The 22,431-nt window shown below is 39.9% G+C and overlaps 1 non-coding gene across 1 annotated transcript; it reads right to left on the bottom strand.

The window, feature by feature from the left end:
• Nucleotides 1–22,090: 22,090 nt before the first annotated feature.
• Nucleotides 22,091–22,196, bottom strand: LOC117310527 (U6 spliceosomal RNA). Its single transcript, XR_004524669.1, has one exon. It is a non-coding gene; the product is annotated as a U6 spliceosomal RNA (small nuclear RNA).
• Between the last annotated feature and the right edge of the window lie 235 nt (nt 22,197–22,431).

Raw genomic sequence — 22,431 nt, 5'->3', positions numbered from 1 at the left:
CCTTTTCTGTTCCTAATATTGTTTATTTTCTCACTCTCTCCTGTCTTTCTGATAAGGAGACTTCCCGGAGTTTTTTCTAGTTTAGTAGTTTTGTCAGAGAACAGGATTTTGGTTTTATTGATTACTGTTTTGTTTTCTGTTATTAATTTGTGCTCTTACATACATTTTTTCCTATTTTTTCTTTTCTTTCTTTTTTTTTTTCTAGTTCCCTGACCAGGGATCGAACCCGTGCCCTTGGCAGTGAAAGCACAGAGTCCTAACCACTGGACCGCCAGGGAACTCCCCTGCTCTTTTATTTTTATACTCATTTTTCGACTTCTTTTGGGTTTACTTTCTTCACCCCAGGGTCCTGAACTGAATATGGAACTCATTTATTCTCAGGCTTTCCTATCTTCGATTTTTCAACTTTTTTTTTCTTAAATCAAGCCTCTTCCCCAGGAGCAGCCACTGGAACTGTCCTGTCCCTTGAGGCTCAGGGTGTTTATTTTATTTTTTATTGAAATATAATTCACATATTGTTAAACTCATCCACTTAAAGTGTGTGATTCAGTGGGTCTTAGTATATTCACGAAATTGTACAACCAGTATCACTATGTCATTCCCAAACCTGAAGCCCCATACCGTATACCCAGTAGGCCGTCATTCCCAGCTCCAGCCCCTGGTAACCACAATCTCCTTTCTGTTTCTATGCATTTGCCTGTTCTAGACATTTAATATATATGGAATCATATAATATATGGCCTTTTACACTTGATTTCTTTTATTTAGCGTAATGTTTTCAAGATTCACCCATGTTATAGCCTGTATCAGTACTTGTTAGTTTCCTAGGGCTGATATAACAAATTACCACAAAACGGATGACTTAAACAACAGAAATTTATTGTCTCACTGTTCTGGAGGCTAAAGGTCTGAGATTAGGGTGTTAGCGGGAATGGTTCCTCCAGAAGGCTGTGAGGGAGAATCTGTTCCAGGCCTCTTGCCTAGCTTCTGGTAGTTGGCTGGCAATCTTTGATGTTTCTTGGCTTGTAGGGGGAAAACATTTAATCTTTGTGCGTCAAGTATGTGTTTACCTAGGTGTTCTCAGTGTGATCTCTCCATTATAAAATTTCCCTTTCACCTCTCATCTAGCGGTTTTAGCCTCCACTGATAATTGTAACGTAAATCCATAACTTCATTAGGGGTGGCAAACTGTTGATTTTCTAATTCTCTTATTCTTTTTGGCCAGTGGGGCCCCTTCAACGTGACTCCTGTGCCATCCTGGTAGCATCCTTGCAAGTTGTCCCAGGTTTGCCTTGTACATTTCCTTCCCAGGTTTGGAATCAGCCATTTTGGAGCTTTCCTTTTTTTTTTTAATTAATCCATTTTAGGATCAAAAAGTTATCTCAAAATACTGATTTTGCCACACCCCATACATTTTAGTATGTAGTACTTAAATTCTAAATCAGCTATAAATATTTTGTAATTTTAAAATTTACTCTTATTTTTATTTATTTTATTTTATAAATTTATTTTATTTATTTACTTTTGGCTTCCTTGGGTCTTCGTTGCGGTGCGTGGGCTTCTCATTGCGGTGGCTTCTCTTGTTGCAGAGCAAGGGCTCTAGGCGTGCAGGCTTCAGTAGTTGTGACACGCGGGCTCAGTAGTTGTGGCTCATGGGCTGTAGAGCACAGGCTCCGTAGTTGTGGTGCACAGGCTTAGTTGTTCCGCGGCATGTGGGATCTTCCTGGACCAGGGCTCGAGCCTGTGTCCCCTGCATTGGCAGGTGGATTCTTAACTACTGCGCCATCAGGGAAGTCCCTATTTACTCTTCTAAAAAAAAAAAAAAAACAGCTATATGTGAGATATAGTTCACATACTCTACAATTCACCCATTTAAAATGTAATTCGGTGGTTTTTTAGTATATTCATAGAAATGTGCAACCATCATCACGGTAAATTTTAGAACGTTTAAATCATCTCAAAAAGAAGCCCCATACTCTTTAGCTATCACCCACCCACTCTCATTCCCTTGTTCTTCAACTCTCTAGCCCTAATAACTGCTAATCTACTTTCTGTCGCTATAGATTTTTCTATTCTGGACTCTCACGTGAATGGAGTTAGGTGTGGTCTTTTGTGTCTGGCTTCTTTCACTTAGCATAATGTTTTTGAGATTCATCTATGTTGTAGCATGTATCAGTACTTCATTACTCTTTTAAAAACTGCTTTATCGAGATGTAATTCACGTACCATACAATTCACCCATTTAGAGTGTACAATTCAGTGGTTTTTTAATATATTCATAGATATATGCAGTCATCACCACAGTAAATTTTAGAACCATTTCTTCACTTCGGAAAGAAACCCTGTACCCTCTAGCTATCATTCCCTCCCTCTGAAAGCCAGCCACCCCCCCACGGCACTAAACAACCACTAATCTACTTTCTGTTCTATAGATTTCCACAATCTAAACTTTCATATGACGAGAGTCATAATATATGGACTTTTGTGACTGACTTCTTTCATTTAGCATGCTTTCAAGGTTCCTCCATGTTGTAGCATCCATCAGTAAGTACTTCATTACTCTTTATTGCTGAATAATATTCTGTCGTATGGATATACCACATTTTGTTTATTCATTCATCCGTTGATGGTCATTTGGTTTTCCATCTTTTGACTATCATGAATAATGTTGCTATAAACATTTGTATGCAAGTTTTTGTGTAGACATACGTTTTTGTTTCTCTTCAGTATATAGCTAGGTATGGAATTACCGAGTCAAATGATAACTATATTGAATCATTTGAAGAGCTGCCAGGCTGTGTTCTAAAGTGGTTGCACCATTTTGTATTCCTATCAGCAATGTGTGAGGGTTCTTATTTCACCACATCTTACCAAACTTGTTATTATGACCTTTTTTCTCCTTTGGCTATATTCTTTTTATTTTACATTATTTACTCTGCAACAGTTTTTGTTTTAAACTAAAGTCCATGGTTTATCTTACGATTCATTCTTTGTGTTATACATTCTATGGGTTTTGACAATTGTAAAATTACATATATCTGCCATTACGCAATCATACAGAATAGTTTTACTGCCCTAAAAATCCCCTTGCTCCGCTACTCATATCCTTTCCGTCCCCTCCATCCCTTGGCAACCACTGATGTTTATACACTCTCCATAGTTTGCCTTTTCCAGAATGTCATAGTTGGAATTCTACAGTATGTAGCCTCTTCAGGTTAGCATCTTTCACTTCAGCAATCTGCATTGAAAGTTCCTCCACGTCATCTTGGCTTGATAGCTTATTTCTTTTTATCACTGAATAATGTTCCATTATGTGAATGAACCACTGTTTGTTTATCCATTCATCTACTGAAGGACATCTTGATTGCTTCCACATTTTGGCAATTGTGAATAAAGCTGCTATAAACATTCATGTGCAAATTTTTTGTGTGGACATAAGTTTTCAGTTCATTTGGGTAAATACCAAGGAGAGTGATTGCTGGATCACTGTTTAGTTTTGTATGAAACTGCCAAACTATCTTCCAAAGCGATTGTACGTTTTGCTTTCTCACCTGCAATGATGAGTTCCTTTTGCTTCTTGTGGCTTTTTGATTCTAGCCATCCTAGTGGGTATGAAGTGGTATCCCTTTATCATTTTGATTTGCATTCCCTGATGGCTAATGCTGTTGAACTTTTTTTTTCATTTTATTCTTTATTGAGGTAACATTGGTTTATAACATTGTATGAGTTTCATGTGTACATTATATTTTGACTTCTGTATACACTATGATGTGCTCATCACCAAAAATTTCGTTTCCTTTCATCACCATACAGTTGACCCCCTTTACCCATTTCGCCCTTACCCCCTTCCCCTCTGGTAACCACTCTTCTGTTCTCTGTATCTTTGTGTTTGTTTTTGTTTGGTTTATTCATTTTTTAGGGTTTTTTTTTTGTTTTTTATATTCCACATATGAGTGAAATCATACAGTATTTGTCTTTCTCCATCTGACTTATTTCAGTTTACATAATACCCTCAAGGTCCATCCATGCTGTTGCACATAGCAAGATTTCATCTTTTTTTTATGGCTCAGTAGTATTCCGTTGTATTTATATGGGTGTATACATGTATATATCACATCTTATTTATCCATTTGTCCATTGATGAGCACTTAGGTTGTTTCCATATCTTGGCTCTTGTAAATAATGCTGTGATGAACATAGGGGTTCATATATCTTTTCAAATTAGTGTTTTTGTATTCTTTGGATAAATACCCAGAAGTGGGACAGATAGATCATGTGATAGTTCTGTTCTTAATTCTTTGAGCAATCTCCATACTGTTCTCCATAGTGGCGGCACCAATTTACATTCTTACCAACAGTATATGAGGGCTCCCTTTTCTCCACATCTTTGCCAACACTTGTTGTTTCTGGCCTTTTTGATAGTTGCCGTTCTGACAGGTGTGAGGTGATATCTCACTGTAGTTTTAATTTGCATTTGTCTAATAATTAGCGATGTTGAACATCTTTTCATGTGCCTGTTGGCCATCTGTATGTGTTCTTTGGAAAAATGTCTATTCAGCTCCTCCGCCCTTTTTTTTTTTTTTTTTTTTTTTTTTTTTTGTGGTACGCGGGCCTCTCACTGTTGTGGCCTCTCCCGTTGCGGAGCACAGGCTCCGGACGCGCAGACTCAGCAGCCATGGCTCACGGGCCCAGCTGCTCCACGGCATGTGGGATCTTCCCGGACCGGGGCATGAACCCGTGTCCCCTGCATCGGCAGGCGGACTCTCAACCACTGCGCCACCAGGGAAGCCCTGCCCATTTTTTAATGGGGTCGTTTGTTGTTGAGTTGTATGTGTTCTTTCTATAGTTTGAATATTAACTCCTTATTGGATATATGAATTGAAACTATCTGCTCTCATTGGTAGGTTGTCTTTTCATTTTGCTGATGGTTTCCTTTGTTACTCAGAAGCTTTTGAGTTTCCTATAGTCCCATTTGTTTATTTTGAACATCCTTTCATTTGTTTATTGGTCATTCGTATACCTTCCTTGGAGAAATGTCTATTCAAATCCTTTGCTCATTTAAAAATTGGATTGTCTTTAGAACAACCGTATGGACACCAAGCGGGGAAACTGGCGGGGGTGGGGGTGGGGGTGTGATGAATTGGGAGATTGGGATTGACATGTATACACTAATATGTATAAAATAGATAACTAATAAGAACCTGCTGTATAAAAAATAAATAAATAAGATAAAAAAACAAATTGGATTGTCTTTATTGTGTTGTAATAGTTCTTTATGTAGTCTGGATACAAATCTCTTAACAGATTTATGATTTGCAGATATGTTCTCCAATTCTTTGGGTTTTCTTTGCATTTTCTTTTTCTTTTTTATTTATTTTTTCTTTTCTATTTATTTATTTCTGTGGGGGGCCACGCTGCGCAGCATGCAGGATCTTAGTTCCCCGACCAGGGATTGAACCCGTGCCCCCTGCAGTGGAAGCACGAAGTCTTAACCACTGGATTGCCAGGGAAGTCCCCTTTCTTTGCATTTTCTTGGTGGTGTCCTTTGAAACACAAAAGTTTTTCATTTTGATGAAGTCCAGTTTATCTATATTTTCTTTTGTGGCTCATGGTTTTGGTGTCATATCTAAGAATCCTTTGCCAAACCATGATTTATTGTTAAACCCATGAGTTCTTTTCTTTTTTTTAATATTTATTTATTTAGGCTGTGCTGGGTCTTAGTTGCGGCACGCAGGATCTTCATTGTGGCATGCGGACTCTTACTTGTGGCATGCATGGGGGATCTAGTTCCCTGACCAGGGATCGAACCTGGGCCCCCTGCATTGGGAGCTCAGAGTCTTACCCACTGGACCACCAGGGAAGTCCCCCATGAGTTCTGTAGTAGCATTTTAGTGTTCTAAACAATTTTTTCAGCTTTATTGTGGTATAATTGGCTAAACGTTTTTTAAATTTCTTTTTATAGTTCTTCTCCACCAGAGAGTAAGGTCTGTTTAATTTTTTAAAATAAATTATTTATATTTTTTGCTGCGTTGGGCCTTCGTTGCTGCGCACAGGCTTTCTCTAGTTGGCAGCGAGTGGGGGCTACTCTTCGTTGCAGTGCATGGGCTTCTCACCATGGTGGCCTCTTGTTGCAGAGCATGGGCTCTAGGTGCATGGGCTTCAGTAGTTGTGGCATGCGGGCTCAGTAGTTGTGGCTCGCAGGCTCTAGAGCACAGGCTCAGTAGTTGTGGCGCACAGGCTTAGTTGTTCCGCAGCATGTGGGATCTTCCCGGATCAGGGCTTAAACCCATGTCCCCAGCATTGGCAGGCAGATTCTTAACCACTGCTCCACCAGGGAAGTCCGAGGTCTGTTTAATATTGATTCTTTGAAATTTGTTGAGACCTCAATTGTCACTTATATCTGGTCATTTTTTATAAATGCTCTATATGTAATAGAGAAGAATGAACAAAACTTTTTTGTTGGTGAGTTTATCTTGTGGGTTTGCTGATCTTTATATATTTGTCTTCAAATTTGGGGAATTTTCAGCCATTATTTCTTCAAATATTTTTCCTGTGCTAATCTCTTTCTGCTCTCCTGGGACTCCAGTGGTACAAATGGTAGACCTTTTGATATTTTTTTCACAGACCTGAAGTTCTGCTAAATTTCTTCCATTTTTTTTTCTTTCCATTTTTTAGATTGGATAATTTCTATTGATCTATCTTCAAGCTCACTAACTCCTCTGTCATCTGTAATGGTTAATTTTGTGTGTCAACTTGGCTAGGTTATGGTACCCAGTGTTTGGTCAAAAACTGGTTTAGATATTCCTGTGAAGATATTTTAAAATATGTGATTAACATTTAATAAGAAGACTTTGAATAAAGCAGATTTTCTCTATAATTGTGGGTGGGTCTTATCTAATCAGTTGAAGGCCTCAAGAGAAAAGACGGACCTTTCTTGAGGAAGAATTCTGCTTCCAGACTGCTTTTGGACTCAAGACTGCAACATCAATTTTTCCCTGGGTCTCCCCCCTGCTCTCCTGCCCTGAAGATTTTGGATTTGTCAGCCCCCACTATTGCCTTAAGCCAGTTCCTTAAAATCAGTCAATCAAACCCTCTCTCTGTCTCACTCTCCATATATATATTCTCTTTATCACTGATGTTTTGCAGTTTGACTCCAATGTATCAAAAAAATGTACCCACAAGCTTCCAAAATGATCCCTAGAGGGCAGTGTTGTCCCCGTTGAGCCCATAGCACTTTTGAGACAATTGTCTCTTTTGACTGAGGTTGCTTTTTGACCAGAGACTGACTGGCTGGGTTGTAAGATCTGGGCTGTAGATCTCCAGTTTCTCATGGTCTCAAAGGCTAGACTAATCCCCTTTTTATAGACAAAATGACATGGATTCCAAAATTTTAAAGTAGGGGATGTACCTGCAATCCACATAATCCTCATTTTATATAAACATAATTCACTAGATGAGCTCAGTAGAAGTAGATATGTGAGATATATATATATACATATATATAAAATGAGGATTTTATACATATATATTTTATATATATGTATTACACATTTACTTCTATTGAGCTCATCCAGTGAATTTTTAATTTTGTATATTGTATTTTTATCATCTAAAATTTCCATTTGGTTAGTTTTTATAGTTTCTTTTTACTCTGCTGAGAACTACCTTTTCATTTATTTGAACAGTGTGTTTACCTCACAGAGCATACTTATAACAGCTTTAAAGTCTTTGTTACTTTCAACATCTGCATCATTTTGGATTTGGCATCTGTTGAACGTGTTTTCCCTTGGGAATTAGTCACATTTTCTTAATTCTTTGTATGTCAAGTAATTTTGGATTGTATACTGGATATTTTGAACCTAAAATAAGAATCTGGGTCCTGTTAAAGTCCTCTGATGGATGAGATTTTTTTTTAAAGCAGGCAATCAACCTAGTTAGGTTCAGTCTACAAGTTCTTGCTTACCTTCTGTGTGTAGTGGTCCCAGTGTCAGTTCAGTTTTCAAAGCCATTGCACTAATACTTGGGGCTTATCCTACATATGCGCTCCTCAAGGGTTAGTTTGAGTGGTGTTTCATGTAATAGCTCAGTTCTCAAAGTCTTTGCTATGTTGCTTTGGGTCTGCCCCATGCATGCTCAGCTCAGAGGTGAGCCTGGAATTTCTGCTGGTTCATACACAGAATTAATGGATTCCCTTCTCCAGCTGACTCTGTGATTCTTTCTACACTTTCCAGCTTTCGGGGGCACATTTTCTCAGACCTCTGGCCAGAAGTATGGGGTTCCTTGGAGTTTTTCTCCTTGTACTGCCTACAGCAGCTCTGCTAGAGACTCCTCTGATCAGTGCTGGGATAGAATGTAGATAAAAATTCGGTAAATCACCCCTGTATGAGTCACTTCTTCCAAGTTTTGACTTCCCTTCTCAATTCACCTCCTTTGCTTACTTTTCAGGATTCTCAAGTAGTTGCTTTTGGTGTTCTGTTTTTTTCCCAGAGATTTTAGTTGTTTGAAGTGGGAGAGATAGACTGTAGTGGGCTTACTCTATCTTGACTGCCAGCAGAAATCAGTACATCCACAGTATTTCTTTTAGTGAGAGTCTGTGAGTGGTAAATTACTTCTTTGTATGTCTGTAAATATCTCTATTTTGCCTTTACTCTACAATGGTAATTTACCTAGGTATAAAATCCTATGTTGCGGGCTTCCCTGGTGGCGCAGTGGTTGAGAGTCCGCCTGCCGATGCAGGGACACGGGTTCGTGCCTCGGTCCGGGAAAATCCCACATGCTGCGGAGTGGCTGGGCCCGTGAGCCATGGCCGCTGAGCCTGCGCGTCCGGAGCCTGTGCTCCGCAACGGGAGAGGCCACAGCAGTGAGAGGCCCGCGTACCACAAAAAAAAAAAAAAAAAAATCCTATGTTGCTAATAATTTCCATTTTCACTTTGAAAATATCATTCCACTGTCTTCTGGTATCAGTTGATGGTTGATGCAAAGTCTGCTGATATTCTGATTTTCATTTCTTAGTGGTAATGCCTTTTTTCTCTTGTGGCTTTCAAGATTCCCTTTATCAAAGAAAAAGTACCCACAAACTTCTAAAATTCTCCCTAGAGGGCAGTATTGTCCCTGTTGAGCCCATAGCACTTTTGAGAAAATTGTCTCTTGACTGAGGTTGTTTGACCATAGACGGGCTGGGTTGTGAGATCTGGGCTGTAGATCTCCAGTTTCTCATGGTCTCAAAGGCTAGACTAATTCCCTTTTTATAGACAATATAACATGGATTCCAAAATTTCAAAGTAGGGGTTGTATCTGCAGACCACATAATCCTCATTTCTGTGTTTATAGCCTATTAATCCCTATTTCTTTCACTGATTCATGGAAATCTGCAGCTTTCACTTAAGATTTTGGCTAGCTTCCTTCAGTCCTTAATTGCTTTATATTTCTTTATTCCATTTAAGGTATTTAAATATATTTCAGAGTAACTTAAAGCCACCTAAGGCCATCTCATTGTATCATTTGCCTCCCTTCCCCCAATTATCCATTCATTTATTTAACATTAATTGAGTTAATATGCCAGTTTCTATACTAGACCAAGGGACAGAGCTAAATAAAACCCAGACCCTTTTCTCAGGGTTCCCTCAGCCTCTTCAATGCATTATTAATCCAGAGAGAAATTTCATGACGTAGAGCAGTGTTTTAAGGATGTGAAGCTGTGCCAGGAAAGTTTTTGATTTAAATAACTTAGGGACTTCCCTGGTGGTGCCGTGGTTAAGAATCCTCCTGCCAAGGCAGGGAACACAGGTTCAAGCCCTGGTCCGGGAAGATGCCACATGCCGCAGAGCAACTGAGCCTGTGCGCCGCAACTACTAAGCTGGCGCTCTAGAGCTTGCGAGCCACAACTACTGAGCCCACATGCCACAGTTGCTGAAGTCTGTGCTCCTAGAGCCCGTGCTCCCCAACAAGAGAAGCCACTGCAGAGAGAAACCTGCGCACCGCAACTAGAGAAAACCCGCATGCAGCAATGAAGACCCAACACAACCATAAATTAATTTTTAAAAATAAAAGTGTATTAAATAACTTAATCTCTCTCTCTCTCTTTTTTTTTTTTTTTTTGGCGGTACGCGGGCTTCTCACTGTTGCAGCCTCTCCCGTTGCGGAGCACAGGCTCCGGACGCGCAGGCCCAGCGGCCATGGCTCACGGGCCCAGCCGCTCCACAGCATGTGGGATCTTCCCGGACCGGGGCACGAACCCGTGTCCCCTGCATCGGCAGGCGGACTCCCAACCACTGCACCACCAGGGAAGCCTAACTTAATCTCTTTCTTAGTGGGTGTGATAATTTTGGTCAGGAGAAACTTGTTCCTCAAGCTTCTATAAAGCCAGTCTTGCTACTTTCTATAAAATACATTACAGTAGGACTTCCCTGGTGGCGCAGTGGTTGAGAATCTGCCTGCCAATACAGGGGACACGAGTTCGAGCCCTGGTCTGGGAAGATCCCACACGCCGCGGAGCAACTAGGCCCATGAGCCACAACTACTGAGCCTGGGCGTCTGGAGCTTGTGCTCCACAAAAAGAGAGGCCGCGACAGTGAGAGGCCCACGCACCGCGATGAAGAGTGGCCCCCGCTCGCCGTGACTAGAGAAGGCCCTCGCACAGAAACTAAGACCCAACACAGCCAAAAATAAATAAATAAATAAATAAAAATACATTACAGTAATATTTATTGATCCATGTGCAGGGTGGTTGTGAGATATTTTACAATATTTACTGTCAAGTCTCATTCAGCAGAGAAATTGTTACTGGAAATAGTACTTGTCGGAAATGTTGTTTTGTCAGGCTGAATTATTTGTTCTATAACATCTTGTGTTGAACCTGAAAGTATTAATAGACAAGTATTCAAAATGAATCTGAGTTTTTTCTTTCATCAGTATTAATAATACCATTTCAAGTGGACATTTGACAACATTTAATTGTTGAGCAGAAATAATAGAAATATAAATGTACTTGTATAATTTTGAAAATTAAATATTTGTTACCAAATATTCAAAAAAAAGGTTGTGGGGACTGCTCTGGCCGTCCAGTGGTTAAGACTCCGTGCTTCCACTGCAGGGGGCACGGGTTCAATCCCTGGTGGGGTAACTAAGATTCCTGCATGCCACGCGGCACAGCCAAAAAAAAAAATCAAAAAACAAAACAAAACAAAAACAAAGAAGTTGATGGTTTAGGTTAGGGACATCTTTATTCATCATAAGTGGTTGTTCAGAGCTTGGACTTTGAATTTCTGTTTAATATGCTAATTAAAAATATGAAGAATGAAAGTGTATTTAACTGTTAAAAAATTTTTTTGAAGCATAGATGTGCCTTGTTTGGGGAAATAGATACTGTTAGTGAGAGGCAAATAATTTGTATGATAATTTTGCCTAAATCAAATTTCTGTTAATTGAATGCTATTCCAAAAATTTATTAGAGAAACTTATACATGAACAAATTTGTTTTAAACCATGAAGTACTATATTAACAGGAAATATTACAGTTTGTAATAACAATTTAAAGGAATCCTAGGGCTAAAAGTATTATGAAGTGATTTCATAGACTTAGTTTACTTAAATGAGCAAGGCCATAGAGAAAAAAATATGAATGAATAAATGTTCCCATTCAAAGAGAGGAAGAATGGAAAAATAGAAAGGAGAGGAGATCCCTCATTTTCAGTTTTTCATTCACAATTTGGTGTGCAGTCCTCCAGGGGATAGAACCAGTAGTTCCATTATTGGTAAAAATATTAGGATAAAATCCAAGAAATTGAAAACATTGTAATATTAAAATGGAACTGAAAATATTCATGTAAATCCATCATTAAATAGCATACTAGTTATCTATTGCTACATAGTAATATTTCCACACACTTAGAGGCTTAACACAAGACATTTATTATATCACACTTTCTGTGGGTCAGATGTCTGGGCATAGCTTAACTAGACGCTCTGCTTCAGGGACTAACAAAGCTTCAGTCGAGGTGTCAGTCGAGGTGTCAGCCGAGGCTGGTCACATCTGCTTCCAAGCTCACATGGTTGTTGGCAGGTTTATTCATTCCTTGCAGGCTGCTGAACTGAAGGCCTCAGTTTCTTGCTGGCTGTCAGCCAGAGGCTGCTCTTAGTTCCTTGCCAAGTGGCCTTCTCCATAGGCAGCTTACAACATGGAAGTTGTCTTCTTTAAAACCAGCAAGGGAGATAGTCTCCTTGTAAGGCTGGCATTAATCATACATACTATAATCATATATATTTGTGTGTGTGTGTGTGTGTGTGTGTGTGTGTGTGTGTGTGTGTGGAATCATATGCATCCTGTCACCTTTGGCATATACTACTGACTAGAAGAAAGTCATAGTTCTTCCCACTTTCAGGAGGAGGGGAACACACAAAAGTATGAACACCAGAAGACAGGGCTTATGGGGGCCACCCTAAAGTCTGTCTGCCACAATATGTGTGTTTTTTTTAGCTCTGTCCATTGAAGTGACCTAAAAGCAACGTCACCTCAGTAATAACGAACACCCCCTCGTGCTCAGGTTGTGGCCTCTGAAAAGCCATTCTGCCTTAAAGGGAAGCTGGGTGCTTTTGGAGAAATAGTTTATTCCAGGGCTGGGACATGGAAAGTACAAGGAAAGCTAGGGACATTTTGTTGTGCTAGAAATCCATAAAGTTCTTGAAGATCAATGGGGTTATGTTCCACTGGCCACAGCCATGACATTTAGAACATTATAAAGACTAATGGTGGCAATTAATTGAAATAAACAGATTCTATGAAAACCCGTGATTTGATAATGATGTTCAAAATAGAGAAAGTCTGAAAAATTTTATTTGTCACCATTTGAGGCAGCTATTAAATCAACTACTTACTATGAAAATTGGTAGTTAATAGTGAACAAGTAAGCATTTTATCCTGCCTTTTCAGTGGAATCTGTGTTTCAGGTAACCAAATATCCGCAGTTGATGAGGGAAGGTCTACTTCACAGAAGAATGCCAATTAGTAAGTGTAGACAAGATGATAGATTTTGAAAAACATCACAAACTTTAAAGAAATTATCAGGATCACTATCATCATCATCATGGTTATCAGCTGGTGTTAAAATGAATGGATGGCACTGGATGTTTTTAAAATGCAAAAGGAAAATGGTCACTTCCTAGTTTCAGGGCAAAAATATAATTGTAAAATGGAGGGATTAAGCAGTCATCACTTTAACTGAGTAATCAATCTTAAGATTATTAATGGATTAACTATATATTATGTGTTTCCCCTAATGCAATTCAATATGAATACCCATCGCCTATAAAATATTCTAGCCAAAAATGTTTAATAAGACTGTTACAGAAAATAACAAATAGAAGAAGAAACTAAATAGCACCAAGAGGTAGCAACTAAACAAACCCAGAAGGTGGTATGTCCTCAGAACAACTGTAGGACCATCTCTCTAATAGTCAACACTATAACGAAAGGTACCTAATAATTATATGCTATGGGTGGTCCTTGAACAGATCATGATTGGAGCAAACAACTGATAAGGACATTTTTGTGTTATTTGGGAAATTTTTAATATAGTCTAGGTATTTGATGAAATGGAAAGACGGAGTTTGTTGACTTAAAAAAAGCAGGTTATAAAATAGCATGGACACTGTGATCCATTCTTGTAAAAAATACATACACACACACATAATAGTATAGGAAAAGATCTCGAAGTACAGGTACTAAGGTGTTAACAATGGTGGACCTCTGTTTCGGTTGGCGGGGGAGGGGGTTGTTTATGAACATCCTATTGTTGCTGAAACAAATTACCACAGATTAGTAGCTTAAAACAATACAAGTTTATTCTCTCACAGGTTTGGAGGCCAGAAGTATAAAATGAGTCTTATGGGACTAAAATCAAGGTGTCTGCGAGGCTGGTTCCTTTTGGAGTCTCAAGGGGAGAATCCATTCCTTGCCTCTTCCAGCTTCTAGAGGCTCCTAGCATTCCTTGGCTCTGACTGCACATCACTCAGTATCTGTTTCGATCACCACATCACCTTCTCTGCCTTCTGATCCTCCTGCTTCCCTTTTATAAGAACCCCTGTGATTACATTGGGCCCACATGGATCATCCAGGATCATCTCTCCATCAAGATCCTTCACTTAGGGACTTCCCTGGTGGCACTCAGTGCAGGGGACCCGGGTTTGATCCCTGGTCAGGGAAATAGATCCCACATGCATGATGCAACTAAGAGTTTGCATGCCACAACTAAGGAGCCCACGAGCCACAACTAAGGAGCCCATCTGCTGCAACTAAGATCTGGTGCAACCAAATAATAAATAAATACATAAATAATAATAAAAGATCGGGACTTCCCTGGTGGTGCAGTGGTTAAGAATCCGTCTGCCAATGCAGGGGACACAGGTTCGATCCCTGGACCGGGAAGATCCCACATGCCACGGAACAACTAAGCCCGTGTGCCACAACTACTGAACCTGTGCTCTAGAGCACGCAAGCCACAACTACTGAGCCTGCATGCCACAACTACTGAAACCCGTGCACCCTAGAGCCCACGCACTGCAACTACTGAGCCAGCATGTTGCAACTACTGCAGCCTGCATGTCTAGAGCCCATGTTCTGCAACAAGAGAAGCCACCACAATGAGAAGCCCGCACACTGGGCTGCACACAACACAGCCAAAAAGAAATAAATAAAATAAATTTATTTTTAAAAATTTTATAAAAAGATCCTTCACTTAATCACATCTTTAAAGATTTATTGGAGGTATGAACCAAGATGGCAGAGTACAAGGACATGCTCTCACTCCCTCTTGTGAGAACACCAGAATCACAGCTAGCTGCTGGACAATCATCAACAGGAAGACATTGGAACTCACCAAAAATGTACCCCACATCCAAAGACAAAGGAGAAGCCACAATGAGACAGTAGGAGGGGCGCAATCACAGTAAAACCAAATCCCATAACTGCTGGGTGCGTGACTCACAGACTGGAGAACACTTATAGAAGTCCACCCACTGGAGTCCACCCACTGGAGTGGACACAATAGAAGTCCACCCACTGGAGTGAAGGTTCTGAGCCCCACATCAGGCTTCCCAACCTGGGGGTCCAGCAACGGGAGGAGGAATTCCTAGACACTCAGACTTTGAAGGCTAGTGGGATTTGATTGCAGGACTTGGACAGGACTGGGGAAAACAGAGACTCCACTCTCGGAGGGCACACACAAAGTAGTGTGCGCACTGGGACCCAGGGGAAGGAGGAGTGACCCCAGGGGAGACTGAACTAGACCTACCTGCTAGTGTTGAAGGGTCTCCTGCAGAGGTGGGGGGTGGCTGTGGCTCACCGTGGGGACAAGGACACTGGCAGCAGAAGTTCTGGGAAATACTCTGGGGCGTGAGCCCTCCCAGAGTCTGCCATTAGCCCCACCAAAGAGCACGGGTAGGCTCCAGTGTTTGGTTGCCTCAGGCCAAACAACCAACAGGGAGGGAACCCAGCCTCACCCATCAGCAGACAAGCGGATTAAAGTTTTACTGAGCTCTGCCCACCAGAGAAACCATCAGCTCTACCCACCACCAGTCCCTCCCATCAGGAAATTTACACAAGCCTCTTAGATAGCCTCATCCACCAGAGGGCAGACAGCAGAAGCAAGAAGAACTACAGTCTTGCAGCCTGTGGAACAAAAACCACATTCACAGAAAGATAGACAAGATGAAAAGGCAGAGAGCTATGTACCAGATGAAGGAACAAGATAAAACCCCAGAAAAAGAACTAAATGAAGTGGAGATAGGCAACCGTACAGAAAAAGAATTCAGAATAATGATAGTGAAGATGATCCAGGACCTCGGAGAAAGAATGGAGGCAAAGATCGAGAAGATGCAAGAAATGTTTAACAAAGACCTAGAAGGATTAAAGAACAAACAAACAGAGATCAACAATACAATAACTGATATGAAAACTACACTAGAAGGAAGCAATAGCAGAATAACTGAGGCAGAAGAACGGATAAGTGACCTGGAAGACAGAATGGTGGAATTCACTGCTGCAGAACAGAAAAAAGAAAAAAGAATGAAAATAAATGAAGACAGCCTAAGAGGCCTCTGGGACAACATTAAATAGAACAACATTCGCATTATAGGGGTCCCAGAAGGAGAAGAGAGAGAGAAAGGCTCAGAGAAAATATTTGAGGAGATTATAGTCAAAAACTTCCCTAACATGGGAAAGGAAATAGCCACCCAAGTCCAGGAAGCTCAGCAAGTCCCATACAGGATAAACCCAAGGAGAAACACGCCGAGACACGTAGTAATCAAATTGGCAAAAATTAAAGACAAAGAAAAATTATTGAAAGCAGCAAGGGAAAAACGACAAATAACATACAAGGGAACTCGCATAAGGTTAACAGCTGATTTCTCAGCAGAAACACTACAAGCCAGAAGGGAGTGGCATGATATACTTAAAGTGACGAAAGGGAAGAACCTACAACCAAGATTACTCTACCCAGCAAGGATCTCATTCAGATTCGATGGAGAAATCAAAAGCTTTAGAGACAAGCAAAAGCTAAGAGAATTCAGCACCACCAAACTAGCTCTACAACAAATGCTAAAGGAACTGCTCTAAGTGGTAAACACAAGAGAAGAAAAGGACCTACAAAAACAAACCCAAAACAATTAAGAAAATGGTCATAGGAACATACATTTCGATAATTACCTTAAACGTGAATGGATTAAATGCTCCGACCAAAAGACACAGGCTTGCTGAATGGATACAAAAGCAAGACCCATATATATGCTGTCTACAAGAGACCCACTTCAGACCTAGGAACACATACAGACTGAAAGTGAGGGGATGGAAAAAGGTATTCCGTGCAAATGGAAATCAGAAGAAAGCTGGAGTAGCAATACTCATATCAGATAAAATAAACCTTAAAATAAAGAATGTTACAAGAACAAGGAAGGACACTACATAATGATCGAGGAATCAATCCAAGAAGAAGATATAACAATTATAAATATAATTGCACCCAACATAGGAGCACCTCAATACATAAGACAACTGCTAACAGCTATAAAAGAGAAAATCGACAGTAACACAATAATAGTGGGGGACTTTAACACCTCACACCAATGGACAGATCATACAAAATGAAAATAAATAAGGAAACAGAAGCTTTAAATGACACAGTAGACCAGATAGATTTAATTGATATTTATAGGACATTCCATCCAAATACAGCAGATTACACTTTCTTCTCAAATATGCACGGAACATTCTCCAGGACAGATCACATCTTGGGTCACAAATCAAGCCTCAGTAAATTTAAGAAAACTGAAATCATATCAAGCATCTTTTCTGACCACAATGCTATGAGATTAGAAATGAATTACGGGGAAAAAAACGTAAAAAACACAAGCACATGGAGGCTAAACAATATGTTACTAAATCACCAAGACATCACTGAGAAATCAAAGAGGAAACCAAAAAATACCAAGAGACCAATGACAATGAAAACACGATAATCCAAAACCTAGGAGATGCAGCAAAAGCAGTTCTAAGAAGGAAGTTTATAGCTTTACAAGCCTACCTCAAGAAACTAGAAAAACTCAAATAAACAATCTAACCTTACACCTAAAGGAATTAGAGAAAGAAGAACAAACAAAACCCAAAGTTAGCAGAAGGAAAGAAATCATAACGATCAGAGCAGAAATAAATGAAATAGAAACAAAACAATACCAAAGATCAATAAAACTAAAAGCTGGTTCTTTAAGAAGATAAGCAAAATTGATAAACCATTAGCTAGACTCATCAAGAAAAAGAGGGAGAGGACTCAAATCAATAAAATTAGAAATGAAAAAGGAGAAGTTACAACAGACACCGCAGAAATACAAAGCATCCTAAGAGACTACTACAAGAAACTCTATGCCAATAAAATGGACAACCTGGAAGAAATGGACAAATTCTTAGAAAGGTATAATCTTCTAAGACTGAACCAGGAAGAGATAGAAAATATGAACAGACCAATCACAAGTAATGAAATTGAAACCGTGATTAAAAATCTTCCAACAAACAAAAGTCCAGGACCAGATGGCTTCACAGGTGAATTCTATCAAACATTTAGAGAAGAGCTAACACTCATCCTTCTCAAACTCTTCCAAAAAATTGCAGAGGAAGGAACACTCCCAAACTCTTTCTATGAGGCCACCATCACCCTGATACCAAAACCAGACAAATATACAAAAAAAGAAAATTATAGACCAATATCATTGATGAATATAGATGCAAAAATCCTCAACAAAATAATAGCAAACAGAATCCAACAACACATTAAAAGGATCATACAGCATGATCAAGTGGGATTTATCCCAGGGATGCAAGGATTCTTCAATATACGCAAATCAATCAATGTGATACACCATATTAACAAATTGAAAAGGAAAAACATATGATCATCTCAATAGATGCAGAAAAAGCTTGTGACAAAATTCAACACCCATTTATGACAAAAACTCTCCAGAAAATGGGCATAGAGGGAACCTACTTCAACATAATAAAGGCCATATACGACAAACCCACAGCAAACATCATTCTCAATGGTGAAAAACTGAAAACATTTCCTCTAACATCAGGAGCAAGACAAGGATGTCCACTCTCACCACTATTATTCAACATAGTTTTGGAAGTCCTAGCCACGGCAATTACAGAAGAAAAAGAAATAAAAGGAATACAAGTTGGAAAAGAAGAAGTAAAACTGTCACTTTTTGCAGATGACATGATACTATACATAGAGAATCCTAAAGATGCCACCAGAAAACTACTAGAGCTAATCAGTGAATTTGGTAAAATTGCAGGATACAAAATTAATGCCCAGAAATCTCTTGCATTCCTATACACTAATGATGAAAAATCTGAAAGAGAAATTAAGGAAATACTCCCTTTTACCATTGCAACAAAAAGAATAAAATACCTAGGAATAAACCTACCTAGGGAGACAAAAGACCTGTATGCAGAAAACTATAAGACGCTGATGAAAGAAATCAAAGATGACACAGATGGAGAGATATACCATGTCCTTGGATTGGAAGAATCAATCTTGTGAAAATGACTATACTACCCAAAGCAATCTACAGATTCAATACAATCCCTATCAAATTACTAATGGCACTTTTTATGGAACTAGAACAAAGAATCGTAAAATTTGTATGGAGACAAAAAAGGCCCCGAATAGCCAAAGCAGTCTTGAGGGAAAAAAACGGAGCTGGAGGAGTCAGACTCGTGACTTCAGACTATACTACAAAGCTGCAGTAATCAAGACAGTATGGTACAGGCACAAAAACGGAAATATAGATCAATGGAACAGGATAGAAAGCCCAGAGATAAACCCATGCACCTATGGTCAACTAATCTATGACAAAGGAGGCAAGGGTATACAATGGAGGAAAGACAGTCTCTTCAATAGGTGGTGCTGGGAAAACTGGACAGCTACATGTAAAAGAATGAAATTAGAACATCTCCTAACACCATACACAAAAATAAGCTCAAAATGGATTCAAGACCTAAATGTAAGACCGGACACTATGAAACTCTTAGAGGAAAACATAGGAAGAACCCTCTATGACATAAATCACAGCAAGATCTTTTTTGATCCACCTCCTAGAGTAATGGAAATAAAAACAAAAATAAACAAATGGGACCTAATGAAACTTAAAATCTTTTGCAAAGCAAAGGAAACCATAAACAAGATGAAAAGACAACCCTCAGAATGGGAGAAAATATTTGCAAACGAATCAACAGACAAAGGATTAATCTCCAAAATATATAAACAGCTCATGCAGCTCAATATTAAATAAACAAACAACCCAATCCAAAAATGGGCAGAAAACCTAAATAGACATTTCTCCAAAGAAGACCTACAGATGGCTAAGAAGCACATGAAAAGCTGCTCAACATCACTAATTATTAGAGAAATGCAAATCAAAACTACAAATGAGGTATCACCTCACACCAGTTAGAATGGGCATCATCAGAAAATCTACAAACAATAAATGCTGGAGAGGGTGTGGAAAAAAGGGAACCCTCTTGCACTGTTGGTGGGAATCTAAATTGATACAGCCACTATGGAGAACAGTATGGAGGTTCCTTAAAAAACTGAAAATAGAATTACCATATGATCCAGCAATCCCACTACTGGCCATATACCCAGAGAAAACCATAATTCAAAAAGACACATGCACCCCAATGTTCATTGCAGCACTATTTACAATAGCCAGGTCATGGAAGCAACCTAAATGCCCATCGACAGACGAATGGGTAAAGAAGATGTGGTACATTTATACAGTGGAATATTAATCAGCCATAAAAAGGAACGAAATTGGGTCATTTGTTGAGACACGGATGGATCTAGGGACTGTCATATAGAGTGAAGTAAGTCAGAAAGAGAAAAACAAATATCGTATATTAACGCATGTATGTGGAACCTAGAAAAACGGTGCAGATGAACCGGTTTGCAGGGCAGAATTTGAGACACAGATGTAGAGAACAAACATATGGACACCAGTGGGGAAAGCCACAGGGGGGTGGGGATGGTGGTGTGATGAATTGGGAGGTTTGGATTGAGATGTATACACTGATGTGTATAAAATTGATGACTAATAAGAACCTGCTGTATGAAAAATAAAATAAAATAAAAAGATAATTAATTAATTAATTATTTTATTTCTTTTTGGCTGTGTTGGGTCTTTGTTGTGGCACCCGAAATCTTCGTTGAGGCACGTGAGATCTTTCATTGTGGCTCGTGGGCTGTTCATTGTGGTGTGCGGGCTTCTCTCTAGTTGTGGCGTGTGGGCTCTGTAGTTGTGGTGCGTGGGTTCCAGAGCACATGGGCTCTGTAGTTTGCAGCACGTATGCTCTAGATGAGGCACAAGAGCTCAGTAGTTGTGGCGCGCGGGCTTAGTTGCCCTGCTGCATGTGGGAACTTAGTTCCCTGACCAGGGATAGAGCACACGTCCCCTGCGTTGGGAGGTGGATTTTCTACCACTGGACCACCTGGGGATTCCCTAGTCACATCTTTAGAATCCCTTTTGCCATGTAAATGGTTCCAGGGATTAGGTCATGGACATCTTTGAGGGGGGCCATTATTCTGTCTACCACAGAATATTATGTTTTTACTTTTTATTTTTGTGTCTATTTTATAATTTTATATAATGTGTATGTGTTACCTAAAATGTGTAAGTTAAAACTAGAAAAATGTTATAGTTTAATTTCAAGTGACATGAAATGTGGTTATTTATAAACTTTACCTGGCTCCATGTGAAGCTTGAGCTTCGCATCCAGTTATTTTCTTACTTTTTTTTTTTCTTTTCCGGTACGCGGGCCTCTCACTGTCGTGGCCTCTCCCATTGCGGAGCACAGGCTCCAGACGCGCAGGCCCAGCGGCCATGGTTCACGGGCCCAGCGGCTCCGCGGCATGTGGGATCTTCCCGGACCGGGGCACGAACCTGTGTCCCCTGCATCGGCAGGCAGACTCTCAACCACTGCGCCACCAGGGAAGCCCTTCTTACTTTTTATTTATATTAAATCATAAAATTCAAATTCACAGTATGTTGCTAGAAATGGCAGCAAGTGTTTGGTAGCTGGGTCAGAGACTTGTATATTGGATTGAACAAGGACCCATGAATTGAAAAGTCATTTCTTCCATTTATTGTCTCCCCCAGCCGCTAAGGGGATGAAGTGTCAGACTCAAATTCTGTAAGGATGAATGTTTCACCTTAGGAGAGGGTCTCACTGGGGGCAGTACCACCAAGGGTATGCTTTGAAAACACATGGGGCTATTTTGGTTGTTACAGTGATTGACAGGAATCCCCTGGCAGGAATCCCCTGGCAGGAATCTCCTGGCAGTTAGAGGGCAGGGGCCAAGAATATCATATGTCCTTCAATGCATGTGACATTCACAGGGATGAATTTTTCTACACCTTACATAATTTTTAAATGTTCCCCAGCCAGTCGTGTGTATGAGAAACCTATTTGTGATTGTCTCAGCCGAAGCCTAACCTCATTTTACATATAAAGTCAAAGTACTTTTTTCTTTTTCTAAAATTTACTTTTAAAAATATGGGATGCTTCCACAAATGCGCATGTCATTCTGGTTCAGGGGCCATGCTAATCTTCTCTGTATAATTCCAATTTTAGTATATCGCTGCTGAAGCGAGCATAACTCAAAAGTATTTTCTGAACAGTTTTAGTATCCTGGAATTTTCCAGGAACGGAACTACTGTGTAAATTGAAAGGAGTGTGTGTTGTTTTGTTTGGAACGTTACCAAGAATGGTTTAATGTTTTAGAAAATCACACCAATGACATCAATGCCATTTATGGGCTGTGCTGGATATCTGCCATTTGCCCTTCGAGATTCACTCCACCCCTCTCTACCTCCCCTGGCCCTGGGAAG

This window comes from Tursiops truncatus, chromosome X, assembly GCF_011762595.2.
Source record: "Tursiops truncatus isolate mTurTru1 chromosome X, mTurTru1.mat.Y, whole genome shotgun sequence".
Taxonomy (NCBI): domain Eukaryota; kingdom Metazoa; phylum Chordata; class Mammalia; order Artiodactyla; family Delphinidae; genus Tursiops; species Tursiops truncatus.
This window is presented reverse-complemented; position numbering and strand designations above follow the sequence as displayed.